Source organism: Synchiropus splendidus, chromosome 1 (assembly GCF_027744825.2).
Source record: "Synchiropus splendidus isolate RoL2022-P1 chromosome 1, RoL_Sspl_1.0, whole genome shotgun sequence".
Classification (NCBI taxonomy): domain Eukaryota; kingdom Metazoa; phylum Chordata; class Actinopteri; order Syngnathiformes; family Callionymidae; genus Synchiropus; species Synchiropus splendidus.
The window spans coordinates 37,953,239-37,972,572 of NC_071334.1; positions in this window are offsets into that span (position 1 = coordinate 37,953,239).

Consider the following 19,334-nt stretch of genomic DNA (forward strand, 5'->3'; position numbering starts at 1 on the left):
TTGATAACTTTCGAAAAACACTTCAGACAGCTTAGATCTGATATGCAACAACTAGAAAGACACTTTCTGCTATAGTGGGAGGATAAAATTTCATGTTCTGAAGCTTCCCTGAAAAGTTATGGCGCAATGCACAAAAACGATTTTCAGTCTGAGATAAGGTGGGTTTCGGAACGCCAAACATAAAAGTGATGATAACTTTCGAAAACCACTTCAGACAGCTTAGATTTGATGTGCAACTACTAGAAAAACCCTTTCTGCTATAGTGGGAGGTTAAAATTTCATGTTCTGAAGCTTCCCTGAAAAGTTATGGCACAATGCATAAAAACTCTTTTCAGCCTGAGATAAGGTGGGTTTCGGAACGCCAAACATAAAAGTGTTGATAACTTTCGAAAAACACTTCAGACAGCTTAGATTTGATGTGCAACTACTCGAAAGACCCTTTGTGCTAAACTGGGATGTGAAAATATCATGTTCTGAACCTTCCCTGAAAGGTTATGGCACAATGCGTAAAAACGCTTTTCAGCCTGAGATAAGGTGGGTTTCGGAACGCCAAACATAAAAGTGTTGATAACTTTCGAAAAACACTTCAGACAGCTTAGATTTGATGTGCAACTACTAGAAAGACCCTTTCTGCTATAGTGGGAGGTTAAAATTTCATGTTCTGAAGCTTCCCTGAGAAGTTATGGCACAATGCACAAAAACGCTTTTCAGCCTGAGATAAGGTGGGTTTCGGAACGCGAAACACAAAAGTGTTGATAACTTTCGAAAAACACTTCACACAGCTTAGATTTGATGTGCAACTACTAGAAAGACCCTTTCTGCTATAGTGGGAGGTTAAAATTTCATGTTCTGAAGCTTCCCTGAAAAGTTATGGCACAATGCACAAAAACGCTTTTCAGCCTGAGATAAGGTGGGTTTCGGAACGCCAAACATAAAAGTGTTGATAACTTTCGAAAAGCACTTCAGACAGCTTAGATTTGATGTGCAATTACTACAAAGACCCTTTCTGCTATATTGGGAGGTTAAAATTTCATGTTCTGAAGCTTCCCTGAAAAGTTATGGCACAATGCACATAAACGCTTTTCAGCCTGAGATAAGGTGGGTTTCGGAACGCCAAACATAAAAGTGTTGATAACTTTCGAAAAACACTTCAGACAGCTTAGATTTGATGTGCAACTACTAGAAAGACCCTTTCTGCTATAGTGGGAGGTTAAAATTTCATATTCTGAAGCTTCCCTGAAAAGTTATGGCACAATGCCCAAAAAAGTTTTTCAGCCTGAGAAAAGGTGCGTTTCGGAACGCCAAACATAAAAGTGTTGATAACTTTCGAAAAACACTTCAGACAGCTTAGATTTGATGTGCAACTACTAGAAAGACCCTTTCTGCTATAGTGGGAGGTTAAAATTTCATGTTCTGAAGCTTCCCTGAAAAGTTATGGCACAATGCAGAAAAACACTTTTCAGCCTGAGATAAGGTGGGTTTCGGAACGCCAAACATAAAAGTGTTGATAACTTTCGAAAACCACTTCAGACAGCTTAGATTTGATGTGCAACTACTAGAAAGACCCTTTCTGCTATAGTGGGAGGTTAAATTTTCATGTTCTGAAGCTTCCCTGAAAAGTTATGGCACAATGCACCAAAACACTTTTCAGCCTGAGATAAGGTGGGTTTCGGAACGCCAAACATAAAAGTGTTCATAACTTTCGTAAAACACTTCAGACAGCTTAGATTTGATGTGCAACAACTAGAAAGACCCTTTCTGCTATAGTGGGAGGTTAAAATTCCATGTTCTGAGGCTTCCCTGAAAAGTTAAGGCACAATGCACAAAATCGCTTTTCAGCCTGAGATAAGGTGGGTTTCGGAACGCCAAACATAAAAGTGTTGATAACTTTCGAAAAACACTTCAGACAGCTTAGATTTGATGTGCAACTACTAGAAAGACCCTTTCTGCTATAGTGGGAGGTTAAAATTTCATGTTCTGAAGTTTCCCTGAAAAGTTATGGCACAATGCACAAAAACGCTTTTCAGCCTGAGATAAGGTGGGTTTCGGAACGCCAAACATAAAAGTGTTGATAACTTTCGAAAAACACTTCACGCAGCTTAGATTTGATGTGCAACTACTAGAAAGACCCCCTTTCTGCTATAGTGGGAGGTTAAAATTTCATGTTCTGAAGCATCCCTGAAAAGTTATGGCGCAATGCGTAAAAATGCTTTTCAGCCTGAGATAAGGTGGGTTTCGGAACGCCAAACATAAAAGTGTTGATAACTTTCGAAAAACACTTCAGACAGCTTAGATTTGATGTGCAACTACTAGAAAGACCTTTTCTGCTATAGTGGGAAGTTAAAATTTCATGTTCTGAAGCTTCCCTGAAAAGTTATGGCACAATGCACAAAAACGCTTTTCAGTCTGAGATAAGGTGGGTTTCGGAACGCCAAACATAAAAGTGTTGATAACTTTAGAAAAACACTTCAGACAGCTTAGATTTGATGTGCAACTACTAGAAAGACCCTTTCTGCTATATTGGGAGGTTAAAATTTCATGTTCTGAAGCTTCCCTGAAAAGTAATGGCACAATGCGTAAAAACGCTTTTCAGCCTGAGATAAGGTGGGTTTCGGAACGCCAAACATAAAAGTGTTGATAACTTTCGAAAAACACTTCAGACAGCTTAGATTTGATGTGCAACTACTAGGAAGACCCTTTCTGCTATAGTGGGAGGTTAAAATTTCATGTTCTGAAGCTTCCCTGAAAAGTTATGGCACAATGCACAAAAACACTTTTCAGACTGAGATAAGGTGGGTTTCGGAACGCCAAACATAAAAGTGTTGATAACTTTCGAAAACCACTTCAGACAGCTTAGATTTGATGTGCAACTACTAGAAAAACCCTTTCTGCTATAGTGGGAGGTTAAAATTTCATGTTCTGAAGCTTCCCTGAAAAGTTATGGCACAATGCAGAAAAACACTTTTCAGCCTGAGATAAGGTGGGTTTCGCAACGCCAAACATAAAAGTGTTGATAACTTTCGAAAACCACTTCAGACAGCTTAGATTTGATGTGCAACTACTAGAAAGACCCTTTCTGCTATAGTGGGAGGTTAAATTTTCATGTTCTGAAGCTTCCCTGAAAAGTTATGGCACAATGCACCAAAACACTTTTCAGCCTGAGATAAGGTGGGTTTCGGAACGCCAAACATAAAAGTGTTCATAACTTTCGTAAAACACTTCAGACAGCTTAGATTTGATGTGCAACAACTAGAAAGACCCTTTCTGCTATAGTGGGAGGTTAAAATTTCATGTTCTGAAGCTTCCCTGAAAAGTTAAGGCACAATGCACAAAATCGCTTTTCAGCCTGAGATAAGGTGGGTTTCGGAACGCCAAACATAAAAGTGTTGATAACTTTCGAAAAACACTTCAGACAGCTTAGATTTGATGTGCAACTACTAGAAAGACCCTTTCTGCTATAGTGGGAGGTTAAAATTTCATGTTCTGAAGTTTCCCTGAAAAGTTATGGCACAATGCACAAAAACGCTTTTCAGCCTGAGATAAGGTGGGTTTCGGAACGCCAAACATAAAAGTGTTGATAACTTTCGAAAAACACTTCACGCAGCTTAGATTTGATGTGCAACTACTAGAAAGACCCCCTTTCTGCTATAGTGGGAGGTTAAAATTTCATGTTCTGAAGCATCCCTGAAAAGTTATGGCGCAATGCGTAAAAATGCTTTTCAGCCTGAGATAAGGTGGGTTTCGGAACGCCAAACATAAAAGTGTTGATAACTTTCGAAAAACACTTCAGACAGCTTAGATTTGATGTGCAACTACTAGAAAGACCTTTTCTGCTATAGTGGGAGGTTAAAATTTCATGTTCTGAAGCTTCCCTGAAAAGTTATGGCACAATGCACAAAAACGCTTTTCAGTCTGAGATAAGGTGGGTTTCGGAACGCCAAACATAAAAGTGTTGATAACTTTCGAAAAACACTTCAGACAGCTTAGATTTGATGTGCAACTACTAGAAAGACCCTTTCTGCTATATTGGGAGGTTAAAATTTCATGTTCTGAAGCTTCCCTGAAAAGTAATGGCACAATGCGTAAAAACGCTTTTCAGCCTGAGATAAGGTGGGTTTCGGAACGCCAAACATAAAAGTGTTGATAACTTTCGAAAAACACTTCAGACAGCTTAGATTTGATGTGCAACTACTAGAAAGACCCTTTCTGCTATAGTGGGAGGTTAAAATTTCATATTCTGAAGCTTCCCTGAAAAGTTATGGCACAATGCACAAAAACGCTTTTCAGCCTGAGAAAAGGTGGGTTTCGGAACGCCAAACATAAAAGTGTTGATAACTTTCGAAAAACACTTCAGACAGCTTAGATTTGATGTGCAACTACTAGGAAGACCCTTTCTGCTATAGTGGGAGGTTAAAATTTCATGTTCTGAAGCTTCCCTGAAAAGTTATGGCACAATGCACAAAAACACTTTTCAGACTGAGATAAGGTGGGTTTCGGAACGCCAAACATAAAAGTGTTGATAACTTTCGAAAACCACTTCAGACAGCTTAGATTTGATGTGCAACTACTAGAAAAACCCTTTCTGCTATAGTGGGAGGTTAAAATTTCATGTTCTGAAGCTTCCCTGAAAAGTTATGGCACAATGCACAAAAACACTTTTCAGCCTGAGATAAGGTGGGTTTCGGAACGCCAAACATAAAAGTGTTGATAACTTTCGAAAAACACTTCAGACAGCTTAGATTTGATGTGCAACTACTAGAAAGACCCTTTCTGCTATAGTGGGAGGTTAAAATTTCATGCTCTGAAGCTTCCCTGAAAAGTTAAGGCACAATGCACAAAAACGCTTTTCAGCCTGAGATAAGGTGGGTTTCGGAACGCCAAACATAAAAGTGTTGATAACTTTCGAAAAACACTTCAGACAGCTTAGATTTGATATGCAACTACTAGAAAGACCTTTTCTGCTATAGTGGGACGTTAAAATTTCATGTTCTGAAGCTTCCCTGAAAAGTTATGGCACAATGCACAAAAACGCTTTTCAGTCTGAGATAAGGTGGGTTTCTGAACGCCAAACATAAAAGTGTTGATAACTTTCGAAAAACACTTCAGACAGCTTAGATTTGATGTGCAACTACTAGAAAGACCCTTTCTGCTATAGTGGGAGGTTAAAATTTCATGTTCTGAAGCTTCCCTAAAAAGTTATGGCACAATGCACAAAAACGCTTTTCAGCCTGAGATAAGGTGGGTTTCGGAACGCCAAACATAAAAGTGTTGATTGCTTTCGAAAAACACTTCAGACAGCTTACATTTGATGTGGAACTACTAGAAAGACCCTTTCTGCTATAGTGGGAGGTTAAAATTTCATGTTCTGAAGCTTCCCTGAAAAGTTATGGCACAATGCACAAAAACGCTTTTCAGCCTGAGATAAGGTGGGTTTCGGAACGCCAAACGTAAAAGTGTTGATAACCTTCGAAAAACACTTCAGACAGCTTAGATTTGATGTGCAACTACTAGAAAGACCCTTTCTGCGATAGTGGTAGGTTAAAATTTCATGTTCTGAAGCTTCCCTGAAAAGTTATGGCACAATGCGTAAAACGCTTTTCAGCCTGAGATAAGGTGGGTTTCTGAACGCCAAACATAAAAGTCTTGATAACTTTCGAAAAACACTTCAGACAGCTTAGATTTGATGTGCAACTACTAGAAAGACCTTTTCTGCTATAGTGGGAGGTTAAAATTTCATGTTCTGAAGCTTCCCTGAAAAGTTATGGCACAATGCATAAAAAAGCTTTTCAGCCTGAGATAAAGTGGGTTTCGGAACGGCAAACATAAAAGTGTTGATAACCTTCGAAAAACACTTCAGACAGCTTAGATTTGATGAGCAACTACTAGAAAGACACTTTCTGTTATAGTGGGAGGTTAAAATTTCATGTTCTGAAGCTTCCCTGAAAAGTTTAGGCACAATGCACAAAAACGCTTTTCAGCCTGAGATAAAGTGGGTTTCGGAACGGCAAACATAAAAGTGTTGATAACTTTCGAAAAACACTTCACACAGCTTAGATTTGATGTGCAACTACTAGAAAGACCCTTTCTGCTATAGTGGGAGGTTAAAATTTCATGTTCTGAAGTTTCCCTGAAAAGTTATCGCACAATGCACAAAAACGCTTTTCAGCCTGAGATAAGGTGGGTTTCGGAACGCCAAACATAAAAGTGTTGATAACTTTCGAAAAACACTTCACACAGCTTAGATTTAATGTGCAACTACTAGAAAGACCCTTTCTGCGATAGTGGGAGGTTAAAATTTCATGTTCTGAAGCTTCCCTGAAAAGTTATGGCACAATGCACAAAAACGCTTTTCAGCCTGAGATAAGGTGGGTTTCGGAACGCCAAACATAAAAGTGTTGATAACTTTCGAAAAACACTTCAGACAGCTTAGATTTGATGAGCAACTACTAGAAAGACCCTTTCTGCTATAGTGGGAGGTTAAAATTTCATGTTCTGAAGCTTCCCTGAAAAGTTATGGCACAATGCACAAAAACACTTTTCAGCCTGAGATAAGGTGGGTTTCGGAACGCCAAACATAAAAGTGTTGATAACTTTCGAAAAACAATTCAGACAGCTTAGATTTGATGTGCAACTACTAGAAAGACCCTTTCTGCTATAGTGGAAGGTTAAAATTTCATGTTCTGAAGTTTCCCTGAAAAGTTATGGCACAATGCACAAAAACGCTTTTCAGCCTGAGATAAGGTGGGTTTCGGAACGCCAAACATAAAAGTGTTGATAACTTTCGAAAAACACTTCAGACAGCTTAGATTTGATGTGCAACTACTAGAAAGACCCTTTCTGCTATAGTAGGAGGTTAAAATTTCATGTTCTGAAGCTTCCCTGAAAAGTTATGGCACAATGCACAAAAACGCTTTTCAGCCTGAGATAAGGTGGGTTTCGGAACGCCAAACATAAAAGTGTTGATAACCTTCGAAAAACACTTCAGACAGCTAAGATTTAATGTGCAACTACTAGAAAGACCCTTTCTGCGATAGTGGGAGGTTAAAATTTCATGTTCTGAAGCTTCCCTGAAAAGTTATGGCACAATGCGTAAAAACGCTTTTCAGCCTGAGATAAGGTGGGTTTCTGAAAGCCAAACATAAAAGTGTTGATAACTTTCGAAAAACACTTCAGACAGCTTAGATTTGATGTGCAACTACTAGAAAGACCTTTTCTGCTATAGTGGGAGGTTAAAATTTCATGTTCTGAAGCTTCCCTGAAAAGTTATGGCACAATGCACAAAAACGCTTTTCAGCCTGAGATAAGGTGGGTTTCGGAACGCCAAACATAAAAGTGTTGATAACTTTCGAAAAACACTTCAGACAGCTTAGATTTGATGAGCAACTACTAGAAAGACCCTTTCTGCTATAGTGGGAGGTTAAAATTTCATGTTCTGAAGCTTCCCTGAAAAGTTATGGCACAATGCACAAAAACACTTTTCAGCCTGAGATAAGGTGGGTTTCGGAACGCCAAACATAAAAGTGTTGATAACTTTCGAAAAACAATTCAGACAGCTTAGATTTGATGTGCAACTACTAGAAAGACCCTTTCTGCTATAGTGGAAGGTTAAAATTTCATGTTCTGAAGTTTCCCTGAAAAGTTATGGCACAATGCACAAAAACGCTTTTCAGCCTGAGATAAGGTGGGTTTCGGAACGCCAAACATAAAAGTGTTGATAACTTTCGAAAAACACTTCAGACAGCTTAGATTTGATGTGCAACTACTAGAAAGACCCTTTCTGCTATAGTGGGAGGTTAAAATTTCATGTTCTGAAGCTTCACTGAAAAGTAATAGCACAATGCACAAAAATTCTTTTCAGACTGAGATAAGGTGGGTTTCGGAACGCCAAACATAAAAGTGTTGATAACTTTCGAAAAACACTTTAGACAGCTTAGATTTGATGTGCAACTACTAGAAAGACCCTTTCTGCTATAGTGGGAGGTTAAAATTTCATTTTCTGAAGTTTCCCTGAAAAGTTATGGCACAATGCACAAAAACGCTTTTCAGCCTGAGATAAGGTGGGTTTCGGAACACCAAACATAAAAGTGTTGATAACTTTCGAAAAACACTTCAGACAGCTTAGATTTGATGTGCAACTACTAGAAAGACCCTTTCTGCTATAGTGGGAGGTTAAAATTTCATGTTCTGAAGCTTCCCTGAAAAGTTATGCCACAATGCACAAAAACGCTTTTCAGCCTGAGATAAGGTGGGTTTCGGAACACCAAACATAAAAGTGTTGATAACTTTTGAAAAACACTTCAGACAGCTTAGATTTTATGTGCAACTACTAGAAAGACCCTTTCTGCTATAGTGGGAGGTTAAAATTTCATGTTCTGAAGTTTCCCTGAAAAGTTATGGCACAATGCGTGAAAACGCTTTTCAGCCTGAGATAAGGTGGGTTTCGGAACGTCAAACATAAAAGTGTTGATAACTTTCGAAAAACACTTCAGACGGCTTAGATTTGATGTGCAACTACTAGAAAGACCCTTTCTGCTATAGTGGGAGGTTAAAATTTCATGTTCTGAAGCATCCCTGAAATGTTAAGGCGCAATGCGTAAAAATGCTTTTCAGCCTGAGATAAGGTGGGTTTCGGAACGCCAAACATAGAAGTATTAATAACTTTCGAAAAACACTTTAGACAGCTTAGATTTGATGTGCAACTACTAGAAAGACCCTTTCTGCTATAGTGGGAGGTTAAAATTTCATGTTCTGAAGCTTCCCTGAAAAGTTATGGCACAATGCACAAAAACGCTTTTCAGCCTGAGATAAGGTGGGTTTCGGAACGCCAAACATAAAAATGTTGATAACTTTCGAAAAACACTTCAGACAGCTTAGATTTGATGTGCATCTACTAGAAAGACCCTTTCTGCTATAGTGAGAGGTTAAAATTTCATGTTCTGAAGCTTCCCTGAAAAGTTATGGCACAATGAACAAAAACGCTTTTCAGCCTGAGATAAGGTGGGTTTCGGAACGCCAAACATAAAAGTGTTGATAACTTTCGAAAAACACTTCAGACAGCTTATATTTTAATGTGCAACTACTAGAAAGACCCTTTCTGCTATAGTGGGAGGTTCAAATTTCATGTTCTGAAGCTTCGCTGAAAAGTTATGGCACAATGCTCAAAAACGCTTTTCAGCCTGAGATAAGGTGGGTTTTCGGAACGCCAAACATAAAAGTGTTGATAACTTTCGAATAACACTTCAGACAGCTTAGATTTGTTGTGCAACTACTAGAAAGACCCTTTCTGCTATAGTGGGAGGTTAAAATTTCATGTTCTGAAGCTTCCCTGAAAAGTTATGGCACAATGCACAAAAATGCTTCTCAGCCAGAGATTAGGTGGGTTTCGGAACGCCAAACATAAAAGTATTGAAAACTTTCGAAAAACACTTCAGACAGCTTAGATTTGATGTGCAACTACTAGAAAGACCCTTTCTGCTATAGTGGGAGGATAAAATTTCATGTTCTGAAGCTTCCCTGAAAAGTTATGGCACAATGCACAAATACGCTTTTCAGCCTGAGATAAGGTGGGTTTCGGAACGCCAAACATAAAAGTGTTGATACCTTTCGAAAAACACTTCAGACAGCTTAGATTTGATGTGCAACTACTAGAAAGACCTTTTCTGCTATAGTGGGAGGTTAAAATTTCATGTTCTGAAGCTTCCCTGAAAAGTTATGGCACAATGCACAAAAACGCTTTTCAGTCTGAGATAAGGTGGGTTTCGGAACGCCAAACATAAAAGTGTTGATAACTTTCGAAAAACACTTCAGACAGCTAAGATTTGATGTGCAACTACTAGAAAGACCCTTTCTGCTATATTGGGAGGTTAAAATTTCATGTTCTGAAGCTTCCCTGAAAAGTAATGGCACAATGCGTAAAAACGCTTTTCAGCCTGAGATAAGGTGGGTTTCGGAACGCCAAACATAAAAGTGTTGATAACTTTCGAAAAACACTTCAGACAGCTTAGATTTGATGTGCAACTACTAGAAAGACCCTTTCTGCTATAGTGGGAGGTTAAAATTTCATATTCTGAAGCTTCCCTGAAAAGTTATGGCACAATGCACAAAAACGCTTTTCAGCCTGAGAAAAGGTGGGTTTCGGAACGCCAAACATAAAAGTGTTGATAACTTTCGAAAAACACTTCAGACAGCTTAGATTTGATGTGCAACTACTAGGAAGACCCTTTCTGCTATAGTGGGAGGTTAAAATTTCATGTTCTGAAGCTTCCCTGAAAAGTTATGGCACAATGCACAAAAACACTTTTCAGACTGAGATAAGGTGGGTTTCGGAACGCCAAACATAAAAGTGTTGATAACTTTCGAAAACCACTTCAGACAGCTTAGATTTGATGTGCAACTACTAGAAAAACCCTTTCTGCTATAGTGGGAGGTTAAAATTTCATGTTCTGAAGCTTCCCTGAAAAGTTATGGCACAATGCACAAAAACACTTTTCAGCCTGAGATAAGGTGGGTTTCGGAACGCCAAACATAAAAGTGTTGATAACTTTCGAAAAACACTTCAGACAGCTTAGATTTGATGTGCAACTACTAGAAAGACCCTTTCTGCTATAGTGGGAGGTTAAAATTTCATGCTCTGAAGCTTCCCTGAAAAGTTAAGGCACAATGCACAAAAACGCTTTTCAGCCTGAGATAAGGTGGGTTTCGGAACGCCAAACATAAAAGTGTTGATAACTTTCGAAAAACACTTCAGACAGCTTAGATTTGATATGCAACTACTAGAAAGACCTTTTCTGCTATAGTGGGACGTTAAAATTTCATGTTCTGAAGCTTCCCTGAAAAGTTATGGCACAATGCACAAAAACGCTTTTCAGTCTGAGATAAGGTGGGTTTCTGAACGCCAAACATAAAAGTGTTGATAACTTTCGAAAAACACTTCAGACAGCTTAGATTTGATGTGCAACTACTAGAAAGACCCTTTCTGCTATAGTGGGAGGTTAAAATTTCATGTTCTGAAGCTTCCCTAAAAAGTTATGGCACAATGCACAAAAACGCTTTTCAGCCTGAGATAAGGTGGGTTTCGGAACGCCAAACATAAAAGTGTTGATTGCTTTCGAAAAACACTTTAGACAGCTTACATTTGATGTGGAACTACTAGAAAGACCCTTTCTGCTATAGTGGGAGGTTAAAATTTCATGTTCTGAAGCTTCCTTGAAAAGTTATGGCACAATGCACAAAAACGCTTTTCAGCCTGAGATAAGGTGGGTTTCGGAACGCCAAACGTAAAAGTGTTGATAACCTTCGAAAAACACTTCAGACAGCTTAGATTTGATGTGCAACTACTAGAAAGACCCATTCTGCGATAGTGGTAGGTTAAAATTTCATGTTCTGAAGCTTCCCTGAAAAGTTATGGCACAATGCGTAAAACGCTTTTCAGCCTGAGATAAGGTGGGTTTCTGAACGCCAAACATAAAAGTCTTGATAACTTTCGAAAAACACTTCAGACAGCTTAGATTTGATGTGCAACTACTAGAAAGACCTTTTCTGCTATAGTGGGAGGTTAAAATTTCATGTTCTGAAGCTTCCCTGAAAAGTTATGGCACAATGCACAAAAACACTTTTCAGCCTGAGATAAGGTGGGTTTCGGAACGCCAAACATAAAAGTGTTGATAACTTTCGAAAAACACTTCAGACAGCTTAGATTTGATGTGCAACTACTAGAAAGACCCTTTCTGCTATAGTGGGAGGTTAAAATTTCATGCTCTGAAGCTTCCCTGAAAAGTTAAGGCACAATGCACAAAAACGCTTTTCAGCCTGAGATAAGGTGGGTTTCGGAACGCCAAACATAAAAGTGTTGATAACTTTCGAAAAACACTTCAGACAGCTTAGATTTGATATGCAACTACTAGAAAGACCTTTTCTGCTATAGTGGGACGTTAAAATTTCATGTTCTGAAGCTTCCCTGAAAAGTTATGGCACAATGCACAAAAACGCTTTTCAGTCTGAGATAAGGTGGGTTTCTGAACGCCAAACATAAAAGTGTTGATAACTTTCGAAAAACACTTCAGACAGCTTAGATTTGATGTGCAACTACTAGAAAGACCCTTTCTGCTATAGTGGGAGGTTAAAATTTCATGTTCTGAAGCTTCCCTAAAAAGTTATGGCACAATGCACAAAAACGCTTTTCAGCCTGAGATAAGGTGGGTTTCGGAACGCCAAACATAAAAGTGTTGATTGCTTTCGAAAAACACTTTAGACAGCTTACATTTGATGTGGAACTACTAGAAAGACCCTTTCTGCTATAGTGGGAGGTTAAAATTTCATGTTCTGAAGCTTCCTTGAAAAGTTATGGCACAATGCACAAAAACGCTTTTCAGCCTGAGATAAGGTGGGTTTCGGAACGCCAAACGTAAAAGTGTTGATAACCTTCGAAAAACACTTCAGACAGCTTAGATTTGATGTGCAACTACTAGAAAGACCCATTCTGCGATAGTGGTAGGTTAAAATTTCATGTTCTGAAGCTTCCCTGAAAAGTTATGGCACAATGCGTAAAACGCTTTTCAGCCTGAGATAAGGTGGGTTTCTGAACGCCAAACATAAAAGTCTTGATAACTTTCGAAAAACACTTCAGACAGCTTAGATTTGATGTGCAACTACTAGAAAGACCTTTTCTGCTATAGTGGGAGGTTAAAATTTCATGTTCTGAAGCTTCCCTGAAAAGTTATGGCACAATGCACAAAAACGCTTTTCAGCCTGAGATAAAGTGGGTTTCGGAACGGCAAACATAAAAGTGTTGATAACCTTCGAAAAACACTTCAGACAGCTTAGATTTGATGAGCAACTACTAGAAAGACACTTTCTGTTATAGTGGGAGGTTAAAATTTCATGTTCTGAAGCTTCCCTGAAAAGTTTAGGCACAATGCACAAAAACGCTTTTCAGCCTGAGATAAAGTGGGTTTCGGAACGGCAAACATAAAAGTGTTGATAACTTTCGAAAAACACTTCAGACAGCTTAGATTTGATGTGCAACTACTAGAAAGACCCTTTCTGCTATAGTGGGAGGTTAAAATTTCATGTTCTGAAGTTTCCCTGAAAAGTTATCGCACAATGCACAAAAACGCTTTTCAGCCTGAGATAAGGTGGGTTTCGGAACGCCAAACATAAAAGTGTTGATAACTTTCGAAAAACACTTCACACAGCTTAGATTTAATGTGCAACTACTAGAAAGACCCTTTCTGCGATAGTGGGAGGTTAAAATTTCATGTTCTGAAGCTTCCCTGAAAAGTTATGGCACAATGCGTAAAAACGCTTTTCAGCCTGAGATAAGGTGGGTTTCTGAAAGCCAAACATAAAAGTGTTGATAACTTTCGAAAAACACTTCAGACAGCTTAGATTTGATGTGCAACTACTAGAAAGACCTTTTCTGCTATAGTGGGAGGTTAAAATTTCATGTTCTGAAGCTTCCCTGAAAACTTATGGCACAATGCACAAAAACGCTTTTCAGCCTGAGATAAGGTGGGTTTCGGAACGCCAAACATAAAAGTGTTGATAACTTTCGAAAAACACTTCAGACAGCTTAGATTTGATGAGCAACTACTAGAAACACCCTTTCTGCTATAGTGGGAGGTTAAAATTTCATGTTCTGAAGCTTCCCTGAAAAGTTATGGCACAATGCACAAAAACACTTTTCAGCCTGAGATAAGGTGGGTTTCGGAACGCCAAACATAAAAGTGTTGATAACTTTCGAAAAACAATTCAGACAGCTTAGATTTGATGTGCAACTACTAGAAAGACCCTTTCTGCTATAGTGGAAGGTTAAAATTTCATGTTCTGAAGTTTCCCTGAAAAGTTATGGCACAATGCACAAAAACGCTTTTCAGCCTGAGATAAGGTGGGTTTCGGAACGCCAAACATAAAAGTGTTGATAACCTTCGAAAAACACTTCAGACAGCTAAGATTTAATGTGCAACTACTAGAAAGACCCTTTCTGCGATAGTGGGAGGTTAAAATTTCATGTTCTGAAGCTTCCCTGAAAAGTTATGGCACAATGCGTAAAAACGCTTTTCAGCCTGAGATAAGGTGGGTTTCTGAAAGCCAAACATAAAAGTGTTGATAACTTTCGAAAAACACTTCAGACAGCTTAGATTTGATGTGCAACTACTAGAAAGACCTTTTCTGCTATAGTGGGAGGTTAAAATTTCATGTTCTGAAGCTTCCCTGAAAAGTTATGGCACAATGCACAAAAACGCTTTTCAGCCTGAGATAAGGTGGGTTTCGGAACGCCAAACATAAAAGTGTTGATAACTTTCGAAAAACACTTCAGACAGCTTAGATTTGATGAGCAACTACTAGAAAGACCCTTTCTGCTATAGTGGGAGGTTAAAATTTCATGTTCTGAAGCTTCCCTGAAAAGTTATGGCACAATGCACAAAAACACTTTTCAGCCTGAGATAAGGTGGGTTTCGGAACGCCAAACATAAAAGTGTTGATAACTTTCGAAAAACAATTCAGACAGCTTAGATTTGATGTGCAACTACTAGAAAGACCCTTTCTGCTATAGTGGAAGGTTAAAATTTCATGTTCTGAAGTTTCCCTGAAAAGTTATGGCACAATGCACAAAAACGCTTTTCAGCCTGAGATAAGATGGGTTTCGGAACGCCAAACATAAAAGTGTTGATAACTTTCGAAAAACACTTCAGACAGCTTAGATTTGATGTGCAACTACTAGAAAGACCCTTTCTGCTATAGTAGGAGGTTAAAATTTCATGTTCTGAAGTTTCCCTGAAAAGTTATTGCACAATGCACAAAAACGCTTTTCAGCCTGAGATAAGGTGGGTTTCGAAACGCCAAACATAAAAGTGTTGATAACTTTCGAAAAACACTTCAGACAGCTTAGATTTGATGTGCAACTACTAGAAAGACCCTTTCTGCTATAGTGGGAGGTTAAAATTTCATGTTCTGAAGCTTCACTGAAAAGTAATAGCACAATGCACAAAAATTCTTTTCAGACTGAGATAAGGTGGGTTTCGGAACGCCAAACATAAAAGTGTTGATAACTTTCGAAAAACACTTTAGACAGCTTAGATTTGATGTGCAACTACTAGAAAGACCCTTTCTGCTATAGTGGGAGGTTAAAATTTCATTTTCTGAAGTTTCCCTGAAAAGTTATGGCACAATGCACAAAAACGCTTTTCAGCCTGAGATAAGGTGGGTTTCGGAACACCAAACATAAAAGTGTTGATAACTTTCGAAAAACACTTCAGACAGCTTAGATTTGATGTGCAACTACTAGAAAGACCCTTTCTGCTATAGTGGGAGGTTAAAATTTCATGTTCTGAAGCTTCCCTGAAAAGTTATGCCACAATGCACAAAAACGCTTTTCAGCCTGAGATAAGGTGGGTTTCGGAACACCAAACATAAAAGTGTTGATAACTTTTGAAAAACACTTCAGACAGCTTAGATTTTATGTGCAACTACTAGAAAGACCCTTTCTGCTATAGTGGGAGGTTAAAATTTCATGTTCTGAAGTTTCCCTGAAAAGTTATGGCACAATGCGTGAAAACGCTTTTCAGCCTGAGATAAGGTGGGTTTCGGAACGTCAAACATAAAAGTGTTGATAACTTTCGAAAAACACTTCAGACGGCTTAGATTTGATGTGCAACTACTAGAAAGACCCTTTCTGCTATAGTGGGAGGTTAAAATTTCATGTTCTGAAGCATCCCTGAAATGTTAAGGCGCAATGCGTAAAAATGCTTTTCAGCCTGAGATAAGGTGGGTTTCGGAACGCCAAACATAGAAGTGTTAATAACTTTCGAAAAACACTTTAGACAGCTTAGATTTGATGTGCAACTACTAGAAAGACCCTTTCTGCTATAGTGGGAGGTTAAAATTTCATGTTCTGAAGCTTCCCTGAGAAGTTCAGGCACAATGCACAAAAACGCTTTTCAGCCTGAGATAAGGTGGGTTTCGGAACGCCAAACATAAAAGTGTTGATAACTTTCGAAAAACACTTCACACAGCTTAGATTTGATGTGCAACTACTAGAAAGACCCTTTCTGCTATAGTGGGAGGTTAAAATTTCATGTTCTGAAGCATCCCTGAAAAGTTATGGCGCAATGCGTAAAAATGCTTTTCAGCCTGAGATAAGGTGGGTTTCTGAACGCCAAACATAAAAGTGTTGATAACTTTCGAAAAACACTTCAGACAGCTTAGATTTGATGTGCAACTACTAGAAAGACCTTTTCTGCTATAGTGGGAGGTTAAAATTTCATGTTCTGAAGCTTCCCTGAAAAGTTATGGCACAATGCACAAAAACGCTTTTCAGCCTGAGATAAGGTGGGTTTCGGAACGCCAAACATAAAAGTCTTGATAACTTTCGAAAAACACTTCAGACAGCTTAGATTTGATGAGCAACTACTAGAAAGACACTTTCTGCTATAGTGGGAGGTTAAAATTTGATGTTCTGAAGCTTCCCTGAAAAGTTATGGCGCAATGCGTAAAAACGCTTTTCAGCCTGAGATAAGGTGGGTTTCGGAACGCCAAACATAAAAGTGTTGATGACTTTCGAAAAACACTTCAGACAGCTTAGATTTGATGTGCAACTACTTAAAAGACCTTTTCTGCTATAGTGGGAGGTTAAAATTTCATGTTCTGAAGCTTCCCTGAAAAGTTATGGCACAATGCACAAAAACGCTTTTCAGTCTGAGATAAGGTGTGTTTCGGAACGCCAAACATAAAAGTGTTGATGACTTTCGAAAAACACTTAAGACAGCTTACATTTGATTTGCAACTACTAGAAAGACCCTTTCTGCTATAGTGGGAGGTTAAAATTTCATGTTCTGAAGCTTCCCTGAAAAGTTATGGCACAATGCACAAAAACGCTTTTCAGCCTGAGATAAGGTGGGTTTCGGAACGCCAAGCATAAAAGTGTTGATAACTTTCGAAAAACACTTCAGACAGCTTAGATTTGATGTGCAACTACTTAAAAGACCTTTTCTGCTATAGTGGGAGGTTAAAATTTCATGTTCTGAAGCTTCCCTGAAAAGTTATGGCAGAATGCACAAAAACGCTTTTCAGTCTGAGATAAGGTGGGTTTCGGAACGCCAAACATAAAAGTGTTGATGACTTTCGAAAAACACTTAAGACAGCTTACATTTGATTTGCAACTACTAGAAAGACCCTTTCTGCTATAGTGGGAGGTTAAAATTTCATGTTCTGAAGCTTCCCTGAAAAGTTATGGCACAATGCACAAAAACGCTTTTCAGCCTGAGATAAGGTGGGTTTCGGAACGCCAAACATAAAAGTGTTGATAACTTTCGAAAACCACTTCAGACAGCATAGATTTGATGTGCAACTACTAGAAAGACCCTTTCTGCTATAGTGGGAGGATAAAATTTCATGTACTGAAGCTTCCCTGAAAAGTTATGGCACAATGCACAAAAACGCTTATCAGCCTGAGATAAGGTGGGTTTCGGAACGCCAAACATAAAAGTGTTGATAACTTTCGAAAAACACTTCAGACAGCTTAGATTTGATGTGCAACTACTAGAAAGACCCTTTCTGCAATAGTGGGAGGTTAAAATTTCATGTTCTGAAGCTTCCCTGAAAAGTTATGGCACAATGCACAAAAACGCTTTTCAGCCTGAGATAAGGTGGGTTTCGGAACGTCAAACATAAAAGTGTTGATAACTTTCGAAAAACACTTCAGACAGCTTAGATTTGATGTGCAACTACTAGAAAGACCCTTTCTGCTATAGTGGGAGGTTAAAATTTCATGTTCTGAAGCTTCCCTGAAAAGTTAAGGCACAATGCACAAAAACGCTTTTCAGCCTGAGATAAGGTGGGTTTCGGAACGCCAAACATAAAAGTGTTGATAACTTTCGAAAAACACTTCACACAGCTTAGATTTGATGTGCAACTACTAGAAAGACCCTTTCTGCTATAGTGGGAGGTTAAAATTTCATGTTCTGAAGCTTCCCTGAAAAGTTATGGCACAATGCACAAAAATGCTTCTCAGCCTGAGATTAGGTGGGTTTCGGAACGCCAAACATAAAAGTATTGAAAACTTTCGAAAAACACTTCAGACAGCTTAGATTTGATGTGCAACTACTATAAAGACCCTTTCTGCTATAGTGGGAGGATAAAATTTCATGTTCTGAAGCTTCCCTGAAAAGTTATGGCACAATGCACAAAAACGCTTTTCAGCCTGAGATAAGGTGGGTTTCGGAACGCCAAACATAAAAGTGTTGATAACTTTCGAAAAACACTTCAGACAGCTTAGATTTGATGTGCAACTACTAGAAAGACCCTTTCTGCTATAGTGGGAGGTTAAAATTTCATGTTCTGAAGCTTCCCTGAAAAGTTATGGCACAATGCACAAAAACGCTTTTCAGCCTGAGATAAGGTGGGTTTCGGAACGCCAAACATAAAAGTGTTGATAACTTTCGAAAAACACTTCAGACAGCTTAGATTTGATGTGCAACTACTAGAAAGACCCTTTCTGCTATAGTGGGAGGTTAAAATTTCATGTTCTGAAGCTTCCCTGAAAAGTTATGGCACAATGCACAAAAACGCTTTTCAGCCTGAGATAAGGTGGGTTTCGGAACGCCAAACATAAAAGTGTTGATAACTTTCGAAAAACACTTCACACAGCTTAGATTTCATGTGCAACTACTAGAAAGACCCTTTCTGCTATAGTGGGAGGTTAAAATTTCATGTTCTGAAGCATCCCTGAAAAGTTATGGCGCAACGCGTAAAAATGCTTTTCAGCCTGAGATAAGGTGGGTTTCTGAACGCCAAACATAAAAGTGTTGATAACTTTCGAAAAACACTTCAGACAGCTTAGATTTGATGTGCAACTACTAGAAAGACCTTTTCTGCTATAGTGGGAGGTTAAAATGTCATGTTCTGAAGCTTCCCTGAAAAGTTATGGCACAATGCACAAAAACGCTTTTCAGCCTGAGATAAGGTGGGTTTCGGAACGCCAAAAATAAAAGTGTTGATAACTTTCGAAAAACACTTCAGACAGCTTAGATTTGATGAGCAACTACTAGAAAGACAATTTCTGCTATAGTGGGAGGTTAAAATTTGATGTTCTGAAGCTTCCCTGAAAAATTATGGCGCAATGCGTAAAAACGCTTTTCAGCCTGAGATAAGGTGGGTTTCGGAACGCCAAACATAAAAGTGTTAATAACTTTCGAAAAACACTTCAGACAGCTTAGATTTGATGTGCAACTACTAGAAAGACCCTTTCTGCTATAGTGGGAGGTTAAAATTTCATGTTCTGAAGCTTCCCTGAAAAGTTATGGCACAATGCACAAAAACACTTTTCAGCCTAAGAT